The sequence below is a fragment of the Ambystoma mexicanum genome, chromosome 5p (genome assembly GCF_040938575.1).
Source record: "Ambystoma mexicanum isolate Mex_15411 chromosome 5p, UKY_AmexF1_1, whole genome shotgun sequence".
In the NCBI taxonomy this organism is placed as follows: domain Eukaryota; kingdom Metazoa; phylum Chordata; class Amphibia; order Caudata; family Ambystomatidae; genus Ambystoma; species Ambystoma mexicanum.
In genome coordinates this window covers 276,180,920-276,193,812 of record NC_090930.1, presented here as the reverse complement: position 1 = coordinate 276,193,812, position 12,893 = coordinate 276,180,920, and the positions used below count along the sequence as shown (strand labels likewise).

General features: G+C 46.0%; 1 protein-coding gene across 8 annotated transcripts in view; it reads right to left on the bottom strand.

Annotated features, from left to right (window-relative positions):
• Positions 1-12,893, bottom strand: part of SEPTIN6 (septin 6) — a 450,192-nt gene that overhangs the window by 307,522 nt on the left and 129,777 nt on the right. The window lies entirely within an intron of this gene.

Sequence of the window (12,893 nt, the reverse complement as noted above, 5' to 3'; positions counted from 1 at the left end):
AACCTATGATTTATGGTGATATACCACTCATTTCAACATACAACATATTGACGGCGGTTAACTTTCCCTTCTGTCGCTATTATCACAGAATCTGAAGGATACATGTGCTCCTCGGTGAGACCTTTCAGATGCATTGATCATTCTGCTCAGTCATTTGCCATCATGTCCTCAGCAGGGTTATTTAGCAGGATGTGTGATTCAATGAATTTCACCACCTCGTCAGGGATGGTGAAGAAGTAGAGTTTGCCTCTGAAAGTGAGCTTCGGGCGTGCCGGGAATACCATAGCGTATTGGATGTTCCGTTCTCTGAGCATTTTCTTTATGCCGACAAATTGGCGCCTCTCCTGTTGCACAACTGGAGACTCGGGGAAGATCCTGATAATTTGCAACCCCAGCCTTAGTTCCTTCCTCTAACACACTAGTCGGAGTACATAGTCTCTGTCCCTGTAGCTTAACATTTTTGCGATCATAGGTCTGGGAAAGTCTCCAGGCTTGGGGCGCAGGGCCAGTGCACGATGCGCTCGCTCAACGGTGAAGAACGGAGACAGATCAGGGTTACTAAGAAGGTCTTTCAGCAAGTTTTCTACTGCTAGCTCCATCCGTCCTTGGAACACTTCCTCTGGCACTCCAACTATGCAAACGTTATTCCTTTGTGAATAAGACTCTAAGTCGTCACATTTTACCTTGACAGATTTCATGTCCCAGGTGAGAGAGGCTACTATGTCCTGGAGTGCCAGTATTCCATCCTCATTCGCCCCAATCCTGGTTTCAGCCTCTGTGATTCTGGTGCCCGCCTGGTCGAGTTGTGATTTGAGTGACGCAACATTTGCATTAATATCGTCCAGCTTTTCGTGGAAGGACGCAAAGTTTTTAGCCATGGACTCCATCATGCTGGTAAGGTCAGGGGCTAGTGCAGCGGTAGAGCTTAATGTGTCATCATGGCCTGGTGTGGATGGACCCTGTTCAGACCTAGGTGTTGCCTTTGTATCTTTGTCCATAGCGCCAGTCTTATTGGATCCCCGGGATCTGTTAGACATTCTCTGGGTGGGCAGCTTGATCCCCCTGGTCCAGTCACCCAATGTCTGCTCCCAGAAGAATCTGCAGACCTCAGTGCCTGAGCCCACTGTGAGCTCCAATGAACCAGCAGGTAGAAAGATGTAGAGCAGGAGAATAGGGAGCTAATTAGCTCTTCCAGGGAACATCCGCGTGTCCATAGGGCCCTGGATGGCACCACCAGCAAGGCCAAGCGCGCAAGACCAACTTGGGAACCCTACTCAGTATCTGGGTATAGTCCTAAGAATGGGCCAAGATAGTGGACCTGCGGTAGATTTCAGGTCGGCGCTCCCGAGATGCCACCTCTCTGCCTACATCACAATGGACAGTGTCTGAGGAATTCCAAGTGGTAGCCCACCACTGCGGCTCCTTAACAGTGGAGCAAGTCAGTGGTGGCGGTCTTCACCGCCGTGCAATAAGGACATGTGGTGATGTGCTGCAGCCAGGGGTCAGAGTGTTCCCAGTGAGAGGTAGGAGCTTACCCAAATGGGAATTACATATAGCATGCAGTATTGCCCACGGATCGCACAGTCAACCAGGCGGGTTCTGCACAGTTAATACACTTAGTGTTTGTGGGCCGCTGGGAGGTCCCAGCACAGGTCTGATGAGATAGTGCCAGTCAATGGGGAAGAGCTGTTAAAACAGCCCCCAGCACCTGACGTTGTGCAGGGGACAAGGCCTCCAGTGTGGGCCAGGCCACCCGAGTCAGACGGTGGTCCTCCAGGTCCTCGGGCGCAGCATCACCTCAGGGCAGGATGGTAGGAATGAGGTCCAGGCAGGGGCCCCAGAGCGGCACCTATGGTCCAGCTCCCCGCAGAGCAAGGCGAGACATTCCTCCCGGGCCGCTGATTGTAGGAGAGGGGAAGGTACTAATCCCCACCACGGCAGCGGTGCCGATCTCCAGGCACCAGAATCTCCCCGATCACAGGGGGCACTGCGAGAGGCGCCCGCATGCAGAGCGGGCCGCTGCACTAGGTGTGTCTCCAGACTGCGGTATGTGGATGTCGGGTATCGGGGACACAGTTCGCCGGATGCTTTTATTTTCCCTACCGGCCACTCGCTTCAGTCAACAGTGTTGGGCCCGAGGGCGACATAGGCAGGCCAGCAGCGCCTACCCCCCGGTGCGTGGTCGACACCAGCACCGCAGAGCCATGAGGGGATCGACAGCAGGGCCGCAGTCAGCAACCAGGTCAGAGAGGGGGGGGTGGTCGGGTGTTCCACCGGCAGTGGGACGGCCTTGGTAGGCTGGGCAGTCAGCTTTAAGGCGTGGCCCTCAGACTCGGGCACCGCCGAGCTCTGTGCCCTAGATCGCAGGTGGGCAGAACTCCTTGACTAGTTGTTCAATCGGTCCGGGAGTTGGCCCGGCAGTGCCCCTCAACTGCAGGACCTGGTGGGTAATTTTGCAGGATCACTGGATTTGTAGAAGTGCCACTATCAAGACCAGGTCTTCCAGGGTCCACCAAATAGTTGACCTCATCCAGTCCATCAACAATACGGTAAGAACCCGACTACTTATCCTGTAAAGCTTTATGCCTTATAGGGTTCATAATCCAGATTTCATGGCCTGGGGAATGATACCCATGTTGGACCAAAGCTTCTGCAACCTTCAACTGTTCCTTGGCCTGAGCCATCGGTAGGCCTACCACATAGTCCTACATTGGTAGTGACATCTTCCACAACCTTCCTGGACCATGGCAAGGGGTCCCCGGATAGTGTGACCAAATATGAGTAGAAAGGGGCTGCAGCCAACACTCTTGAGATACCTCTCTATAGGCAAAAAGTAACTAAGTATTGCATCAGGAGATCCCACTTTCTCCTCTGAGACTCAAGAGCTCCAATCATGCTTTTGATGGCCCCTATTGAACCACCTAGCGAGGCCATTGGTCTGTAGGTGGTATTCAGATGAAGGTTTGTAGGCCACCACATTACTTCTACATGGCCTGCATATACTTGGACATGAAGTTGCTGCCTCTATCAGACAACATCTTCAGGAAAGTTGATCCTTGTAAATATACCCAGTAATGCACTACAACCGACTTGACAGTCAGTGTTCAGTTGTATGGCTTCAGGATATTTTGTAGCATGATAAACGACAACAAGGCTAAACCTCCTGCCAGAAGATGCAGGAGGGTCAAGGGGAGCAACGTCGTCAATCCCTACCCTCTCGAATGGTATATCCACTAGAGGTGGTAGTAGTACAAATGGAGCTTGGATTTGTGCACCACTTTTGCCAGACATCTGACAAGTAGCACACTTCCTCCCGACATGCCTTTCGACCTTTGCCCCAATCGTAGGCCAGTAGAAATGCATGCTCAATCTCTTAGTCTTCTAGATGCTAAACCTGCAAGGGGTACCTCATGCGCCAATTGCAAGAGGAAGATCTACCCTGAAGGGGAACCACCAACCTCAATTGGAAGACTTTGGGCTTACTGTACAGGAGCCCACCTTCACAATAAATCCTGTGCTTCACAGGGGCTTCACCAACTGGGAGCAGGCATGTCTCTGTGGCCCTTCAAGTGATGGGCACTCATGTTGGTTCTTTCTAAACTCTTCTCTTGAGGGGACCCACCTTCTGCAAGGAAACTCTGCAGTTCAGGGTAATCACAGGGATGGAGTATTTCAGGGAGTCCCTCTTCCTTGTCAGGTTCAGGGGCTTGGCCAACTATCTCCACCTCAAGGGTAAGCAGTGCACCAGATAGGATTGCGAGGTGAGAGTATTTTACTCCCTATTTTTCTGGCAGAGTAAATGTGATTTCAAGGAAGTAAAAAGGAGTTCTCCTTCACAAAAGAGTAAACCATATGCAGCATTAAGCAAAAGCATGCAAACGTTAAAAACTGTATGGAAATCATGATCATGTTGCCCACATCATGACAAGAGGAGGTTATTCACAATTAACAGATAAACCACAGTGTACAGTAGCACAAGCACCCGCTCACAAATGGATCAGCACTAACACGCTGAGCTTCCCTTGCATGCAAAGAATAGGTACAACAACAGCATAAGCCGCTTAAATCTGAGGTCAGGGTCAGGAGTCGTCGTTCAGGCTTCCCGCACACAAACAGAAAAGGCAAATCAAGACAACAGCAATGCAAACCTATCATGTGAAATAGTTGTAATGAACCCGTGCAAGGCAAAGCAAAAGGTAGAAGATACCACCTTCAGTAGTGCACACTAACATCCTAGTATAGAAAGGGTATGCCATGGGCCTCAGTAGAACATTGTCTCGGGAGGATAGCTCAGGGGCAAAGCGCTTTCCTTGGAAGCAAGACGACGTGAAGCAACACAGGTTCGATCCCCAGGTCCTCGCTTAGAATCCTCTGGGTATTAAGCGCATTATAAAAAACCAATTCTAATTACATTCTTTCCTCACATAGAACAGGAACGTCATGGGTATATGATTAGCGCAGATAAATTGTTGGTCACAGCAGTAGAAGTTGCACTCACATAGATGGAGCTGCATGGGATGGAGCTGGGCAACCACCCCCATACTGAACAGGTAAATGAATGGTCCCAAATTCAGGCTAGACTTGCAAGGAATGGGTAAACAGCACAGGCCCCAGCAGTCCAAATTCCCATCACAAAGAACATGCTCAACAGGGGCTAAGAGATCCACACTACCCTCACATGGAATAGGATAGCTTACTAGAAGTAAGAACACCCCCACACAGAACAGGAAAAGCTAATTGCCTCTGCAGTGCAAGCTCCTCACAGATAACTAATATAGCATCAATAGGGATCACTCTGCTTCCAGAATCAGAACAACATAGAAAGTTAATTACATTTGTGGAAAACCTTCTCCCACACATCATTATGTATTAACACACCACATAGAGGCATCGTGGTGCATCATGTGCCGGTAAGCTATATTAGTAGGTTGAGCACTCGCTGCTGCATTCTCTGAGCTGCAGGTCACAGGTTCAAATCCCGGCAAGGCAAACGCATCGTTTCATCTTTCGGAGGTCGATAAATAAGTATCAACTTCGGGTGGGTGATCATGGTTAGTAAATATGTTCTGTTCTATGTACAGCGCTTTGGCGAAAGATGTATATAAATAACACATAAATAATGATAAATGCATACAACCCAGGAACGCTGAAAAATACTTTGTTGCAATCAAGCATGCGCCAGAAAGCATAATTTGTTTGTTAAAAGTATACATCCCAATTGTATTAAGTTTTCCATCTCATTACTGCTACGATCCTAAAATGCCACGAAAATAAATATGCAAGCATTATGAAATGCATCATTTCCATGAGCATCTACAGACACAAAACACAGCAGGCGTTGGACAGAATGAAACCATTCACTTTGCTGTTTGACAGGCTCGGTGCCCCACAGCCAATGCTCCAGATAAGATTTGGAATTGGGAGTATTTTACTCCCTATTTTTTTTAGAGTTGTGAGTAAAAGGATGATTTTTTTTTTTTTTTTTTTTTTAAGGGGGTAAAAATGTAAATCGAATTCCCAATGAGAGTATTTTATAAGAGTAAAAATAGGTTTTAACTAGAAAACGGAAATGTCCAATTAATAATTATTTCTTTGCACCTAGTTATTCATGCACATTAAAAGATACACGTTTACTTCTTCCGACCAGGCAGTTCTTATAGTTTCTTCCTGTGGCACTACCTGCACTAATGGTCCAAACATATCCATGCAGCTTTCCGAGTGAAAACAGGGGCACAAGGCTCTACATGTCCATTTCCTATTTTTTGTTGGGAGTATTTTCTCTCCCTATTTTTAGTTTTAGGTAGTATTTGCCTATTTTTAGGGAGTAAAAGTGGCCGATACACCAGTTATCTATAGGGCTGACCGCAGCTCAGAGAAACATTTCTGAACTGCTGCTTCACGGCCTGCAATTTCTTTCCATGCAGATGAGAAACAAAAGATGCGTTCTGGTGTCTCATGTCACTTACCCTTTGCATTGAACTCTGTGCTCAACTGGCGCATAACTTACAATTAGACGGCTAGAAATGTGTTGTATTTAGAAGATTGTAATGCATAAAAAGGCCCAGTACAACACTTATCTGGAGGCCTGGTGGTAGAGGGTAAGAGAATATTCCCCCCCTCTACAATACCCTCACCACCCAAGTTGTTTCTCTCATTTAGCCTTATGTTTCCCCTTTTGGCTTTGGCTGGGCCAGGCAGCCTTGGTCCGAGAGCAAGTGTGTAGATATTTGTCAGTGTCCCACACAAGACCTAAGTCAGTGAGGTAACTACCCAACATAATGTACAGTGGCAAGTCCCTGTAAAAGTTAACAGGTATCCTGACCACCCTACCATTCACAGCTAAAGTGGCAGGCCTAACTGGAAAGTTTAGAGGGGAAACGATCAGCCAACTTAGTGGGCATCAGAGGAGATCTGGCCAGAGCCTCTTAATTTAACAAAGTAGAATCAACTACAGTTCGACTGGCCCCAGTGTCCCGAATGGCAGAGGTGTCTACACCATCTACCAGCACACTGTTCTTAAAATAATGCTTAATATTATCAAGTAAGGAGGCATACGACTTAGCTCTGGGTTCCCAGGGAAACTAAAACAACCTCAGATCCTATACCAGAGTAAGGAAGCCAAGGCGAAAGATACCCCTTGCGAGTATGTCTTCCTCCTCTTAAGGATGTTCCAGATTCACAGAGTGGACCCTCAAGGTCTTACCCATACATCCCTTCATATGGTCACTTGCTGCACAGGCCACATAAGATCCATCCAGTTGGTTTCACTCATGTCCTACACCCAGACTTTCATGCACCACAAATGTGGACAGTCTTACCCACTTCCTAGGCCAAACACAAAAGGAATCTCTAGCCCACAAAAGCTGGGTATTTACCAGGAAAATGAAGGACCTCAAATGGGATTTCCCGACCTGGGAAGGGCAGGAAGAAGGCCAAACAACAATATGGCTAAAGAGCAAGTGAAAATCTCCTGGTGTGGCCATTTAGGGTACTAGCCACGGATAGTAGCAATACATGGTTAATGCGAATGTGCACAATAGAAATAACAGAAATTGGCAAACAAATGTAGTTGCTGCCACCAGCTTGTCATTGGGCATATATTAAAGTAACCAAAAATCCCAAGTGTAAGACTATGGTGATAGCAAGGTATTCACATTACACTACATTATAAAATGGGTGCAAAAACATTACCAATAGCAAAAGTTACTAGCTGTAAAAGGAAGAGTCCAGAAAGGCCAAAGACTAGTGTTATAAAAAGGGAGAAGTCGAACAATGCAATTCCAGGAAGAGGAACATTTAACAGAAACAGTGACAATGAGTATAGAGCTCAAGGAGGGACAGGACGTCAAGTACACAACAAAGGAACATCTGTCGTCTGCATCCCCAGAGTAATCAGTGGATTCCACAGATGTGGAAATAACAACCACTTTGCCAGAGACCGAGTGTACTGCCAGATTGACGGAATGCAGGCGATGAGGAAGGAGAAGTCACATCTCTAGGTGTTGCAGATTTTGGGGTGGTGCAGTAGGCAACATTGAGATTGATTGTGAGGATGTATGGGAGGGATCAACATTGTACAAGTAGTAGATGCGGTTCATATGGAAGTCAAGAAATTCAAAACAGTTAGAGTATATGGAACAGACATTCAAATGCTAGTGGATAGTGGTGCAGATTACACACTTATCAGTAAGAAGCTGTGTCAGGAATGCTTAAAATGTTGAACATTAAAGGAAGCGAAAGTAAAACAAATGCATATGGTGAAAATCCCATTGTTCGAATAGGAGAACTCGATGCACAGATAACCTTTAGAGGGAAGACAATTTCAAAGCATATGTGACAATGTGGGTGGAAACTTACTTTCATGGAGCGGTCAAGTGAGTTTTGAGATAAAATTGGATCCCAATATTGAGGAAGAAGTTTATAATGAATGTAGTGTGATAGATAAGGCCTTCAGAGATGATACACATATTAATGGTAAAGAGTGTGATCAAAGTGAAATAGAGAAGTGGGCACCCAAAGTGTTTCAGAGTGGGGTTGGATGCTTGGACAAATTTGTACATAAGGATAAGGTTAAAAAAGAATGCAGTACCGTTTGCTGCCAAGGTCAGGCCAGTAGCCCTGGCATGTCGAAAAAAGAAGTTGAATCAGAAATTGAGAGAATGTTGAAGGACCGTATAATTGAGAAAGCAGAAGCTTCAGAGTGGGTTAGCCCCATTGTCATTGTTAAGAAGGTGAATGGTACCATTTGGTTGTACTGAGACCTCAGAAGTGAATAGAAATGTGATCACAGAAAGATTTCCATTACCAAAGATAGACTAGATGATTCCGGATCTCAATGGTTCCACAATATACTCATTGCTACATTTACACTCTGCATTTCGTCAAGTAAGAATGCATCCTGCATCTTACGATATCCTCACGTTTATCACTCTATTTATTTTTTTAGGTGTGTTAGAATGTCTTTTGGTCTAAGCTCAGAGTGCCATGCATAGTATTCTGGCAGGGATGAGTGGTGTCAAATTTTATCAGGGCCACATCTTGGTGTGGGGTGGAGATGTCGAAGAACAGGATGATGGACTCAAGCAGGTGTTAAAGAAGTTAGAAGTTCCAGGTTTGACTTTAGAGAAATACAAGTTCAGGGAGGAACAAGTGGATTATCTAGAGTAACCACAGAAGAACCAGTTGTGATAAGGAGAAGAAAAGATGAAGAGCATTCAATCACGATATCAAGGAATCCCACCTACTAAACAGGTGAAAGAGGATAAGGAGAAACCCTGACTGCAAGTAACTCACACAAGGACCTGCTGCCACACAAATGGAGGGTAGCAGAGCATCTAACCAAAGTGCCCATGAAAGAGAAAACAGGTGAAAGCGGATAGTGAGGATGAACTCTGAGTAACCCACACAAAAAGCCATTACCAGCCAAAAGGCAAAGTCCAGAACTTTTAACCAACATACTAAGGTGGTTTCCATCCAGGAAGACACCAGGTGAAAACCGAGAGGACAAAAAATAAAAATACAGACTGACTAACCTCACAAGAAACTGCTCAGGGACAGGCTTGTAAAGTTTAGGGAATGTGTGAACTTTGATTTCGGCTAACTATGGAATTTTATGTTGTACACTAGGGAACCCTCTTTTTAGGCAAGACCTCTGTACTTCGGTACTCCTTCTCATTCGGCTACCCTCTCCTTCACATCATCATATAACTGATCTATGCTACCTCCTTGCCTACACAGGGTCAGTATCACCCAGTGCCTTGTCCTGTGGAAGGCATTTGAATAACTTTGCACCGAAACGTTTACGACGTCGACCCCAACATCTAATCAAGTTGGCAGACACCCCAATTACACATTCAGACGTTAGCCCCATTATCCTCCTCCTAATTTGGTTTCAGAGGAGCACCCCACTTGCGTTAGCCAGGTTGAGCACAAGGGCTTACCATGATATCTTCAAGTCCCAGTCTCCGACAACACTTTGTGCTTTTATTTCAATTAATTGTACCATTTCTTTTTTGAAGACACTAGGGCCATGTGAGTTTCGGGCTCTTTTCCACCCATACGAACATGAAGTGCTAGGCATTTAAACTCCCCTCCCATAGGCTTATTAAGTGAAGGAAGGTGGTGGGAACAGTAAAAGTATCCTCGAAAGTGTCAAATTTCTACATGTAGAGAGAAGTATACATTCCAACTTCATGTTCCAGGAAGGAACCACACTAGAGGCAAACAGCACAGCTGCACCGTACCCCAGGTTCAGCAGTTCATCTCTCTGGCTCAGTGGCTCTTCAGTTGACTAGATAGCCTACATAGCATCTTTATTCATATGCATTCAGACAGCAACCAGGACACACAGAACTGTATTGTGAAAGCAGATCCATGGGAGCGGGCCACTACCTTTACAATTGGGCCAATGCGACTATCGCAGCATACCGACCGGCAGGGGCATGACCCGTGAACTGAAGACTATCTGAACAGTTTATGCAGAGGATAAAGTATAGTTTTTAGATTAGCTCTACGTGGACACTCTTATTCGTGTCACACTATCTTAAAAGAGCCTGTAACCCTTCCTAACTTGATTGCCTAGCCATTACCATTGCTATGCGAGTCCAGAGACCGTTTGCAGGAAATGTCAGCTTGCTGGAGTTGCAGTTCAAGGACTCGACCCCTGAACAAGTGGTGTGAGAAATGGTCCCAACAATATTGGACATATGCCAAAACCTCCTGTAAGGGTGCAGAGGTAGGAGACTGACACGGGTGGTGTATTGGTTGGAATAAACCTTTTCTTCAAAAGAAAATAAAGGGAAAAGCCTACCTAGACCTATTGTGAAAAGGGGTTTCCATGCCTCAAACCAAACACTAAATGTTGACACCAAGAGAATGGCTCCCTTCTCTTGGTCTCACTTGGTCTTCTCATTGTGCTTACAAACACCAGTGGGAATGACCCCATTCCCTTGGCTTTCTTTATGGTTCTTACAATGTCTAGAGAATGCCTTCCTTCTCTTGGCTTTTCTCATGCAGTTTTCAGTGTCCAGGGGAATGAATCCCTTACCCTGGTTTCTTTCAAGCAGTTCTCGCAACACCAGGTAGGACGCTTCCATTCCCCTGGTCTCCTTCTCTCACCTTGCTTTCAAGTCTTTGGGGTACAGGTTCCAGACCCTACCGTAAGGTTCTTTCCCGATAGTGTGGGAGACCTGGTTCACTATCCTGCTGAGTACTGCAACTATGAAGATTATGAACGATGGCGATCTTCATTGGATGCAGTTCCCCAGACTAATCTTTCGTGGTTTATTTCTTGGCCTTTTGGAAAACTCACTTTGTTTCCCCAAGCTTCCTTTCATCCCCCATTTAGCTGGGTCAGGGTTCCCCAAAGCTTCTTTTTGCCCCCAACAACCATTCTGATCAAACTTGTACCTTTATGGCATCCCTTGGTAGGCTTTTGTCGGTGTCTGTCTTTCTGCTTCGTTATGGGCTTCTGCAGTCTTCTCTAGCATGCTGCAGCAGCTCTGCAGCATCTGGTCCCTCGCAGCAAGCATGTCTCCTCTTGATTACGCAGTCCCCTAGCTTAGTCCCCCTGGACTGTTTCTCCCGGTGGCCAGACAGTCCTTCCACATTGGACTGCTTTGGAGCACCTCTGTAGACTTGTTAACCCCCTGTTCTGCAGCCCCTTCTGTTCTCCAGCAGCTCAGGCTTTCCCCACGCCTGTGGTTCTTCCAGCCAAAGCTTTTCTTCTTCCCTTTTTTCTATTCTAGTGGACCTTTGAGTAACCAGTAACCAACGTGGTACTTGGGAGCACTCCTCATGCCTGCACTCCCCTTCCTCGTCCTAGATTCCAAGTTGTCTAGACCGCTCCTGTTGGTTCTGCATGCCACTCTACATTGCTCCACACATCTTCATCCCAGTACTGATCTTGAGGACTCCCAGTGAGTCATAGGTGTTCTATGTCTTGTGGTGGAGTTTACATGGGTAGTCCCTACTCACCCACATCTCAGTACTTGTTAAGGAGGTGGTAGTTTCTCCAATACACAGTTCCATGGAAGTGCTGGGGATTATGGTTTAGGGCAAGAGGGTATAGGGTAAAGGAGGTTGTGAAGAGGTAGAGGTATACTACGTTCTCCACAAAATGTCATCTCTCGTCCCATAAGGGTTTTCCCTTCCCCATGTTATCCTCCCTCGGTGCACCACCCCCAGGGAGACTATTGGACTGTGGCCGCACCTCCCTGTCCATATGGGAAGGGCCCCCCCTTTGGGAGAAGGGACAACATCCAAGGATACGTCACACTAGACAATTCCGAAGACTGGCTTAGTGCGGACAAAGGGTAGAACCACCACAGACTACCATAAAAACAGGAAGAATTAAAACGCTCAAATTCCAGACTATCCAATCTGAAAACACTTAAACCACCAGGAGAGTTGTACTCAGAGAGGGTGGATCAAGTAAGTCAGGATGACAAGCTGCCCCCATTCACTGCAACATTTGGAATTTCACTGCACGCATCTAACAGTGTAATTCCTCCAATATCACAAGGGTAGTGGGAGAAGCATCAGTCAATTTACAACCCACAAGCGGCATGACAGGATATTGAAACTTTTGAAGTTTTAGAAGAAATCATTGAGAACCCAAGGCTTATTTGTTGCGGTTTAGTGTATCAATTTCTGCAACAGACCATTGCTACATAGTATTTCTGCACGATAATAAACCTGGACCAATAAAAATACACAAACTCCCAATATTCAAACCAGGGATGGCTAAAGGCATATTCACTTTTAACAACTCAATAATCCGATCGATAGGGTCACAGCAAGGCACGACCAACGTGTTAAGCATCAACATAACTACTCCGAAACGGTGTCTACATTCGCACGAATAAAGCAATTACTCCACCCACTGTTACACAAAGACCACAAGTTTTAAACCCCTCACTTCTTCCAAACATGGTACAATGACCCCAAATGTACTGAATCCCCACATTAGATAATACATTGTCTGGGTGCTATGAATAATGCCCTAGGCAGGGAGATGTACTCCTTTAGCGGTTCAGTTCCCTTCAGCGCAAGGCACTCCTCCTCATTAAGAAAATCGGACACCACTGTGAATACATTGTGAAAATCCAATCAAGCCATCTCTACGATAAACCATTTGCAGAATCTGTTTCTTGGTTTCCACTCTTGGGTAGCAGCGATCGTCCACAACTTCCCACACCACCTCCTCAATGAAATGCAGCTTCATGGAGAATTTCAACGAAGGTGCGATGACGATTTTTCCTTTTTTTGTACCGTTTACAGCCTTTGCAATACATATGGTGTAAACTAAGGTCCAATAGTAGTAACAGTTTAAAACATAGCAATATGATTGCAGATTGTCAACAAGTGTACTTTTTTCAAGATTTGAGCTCTTG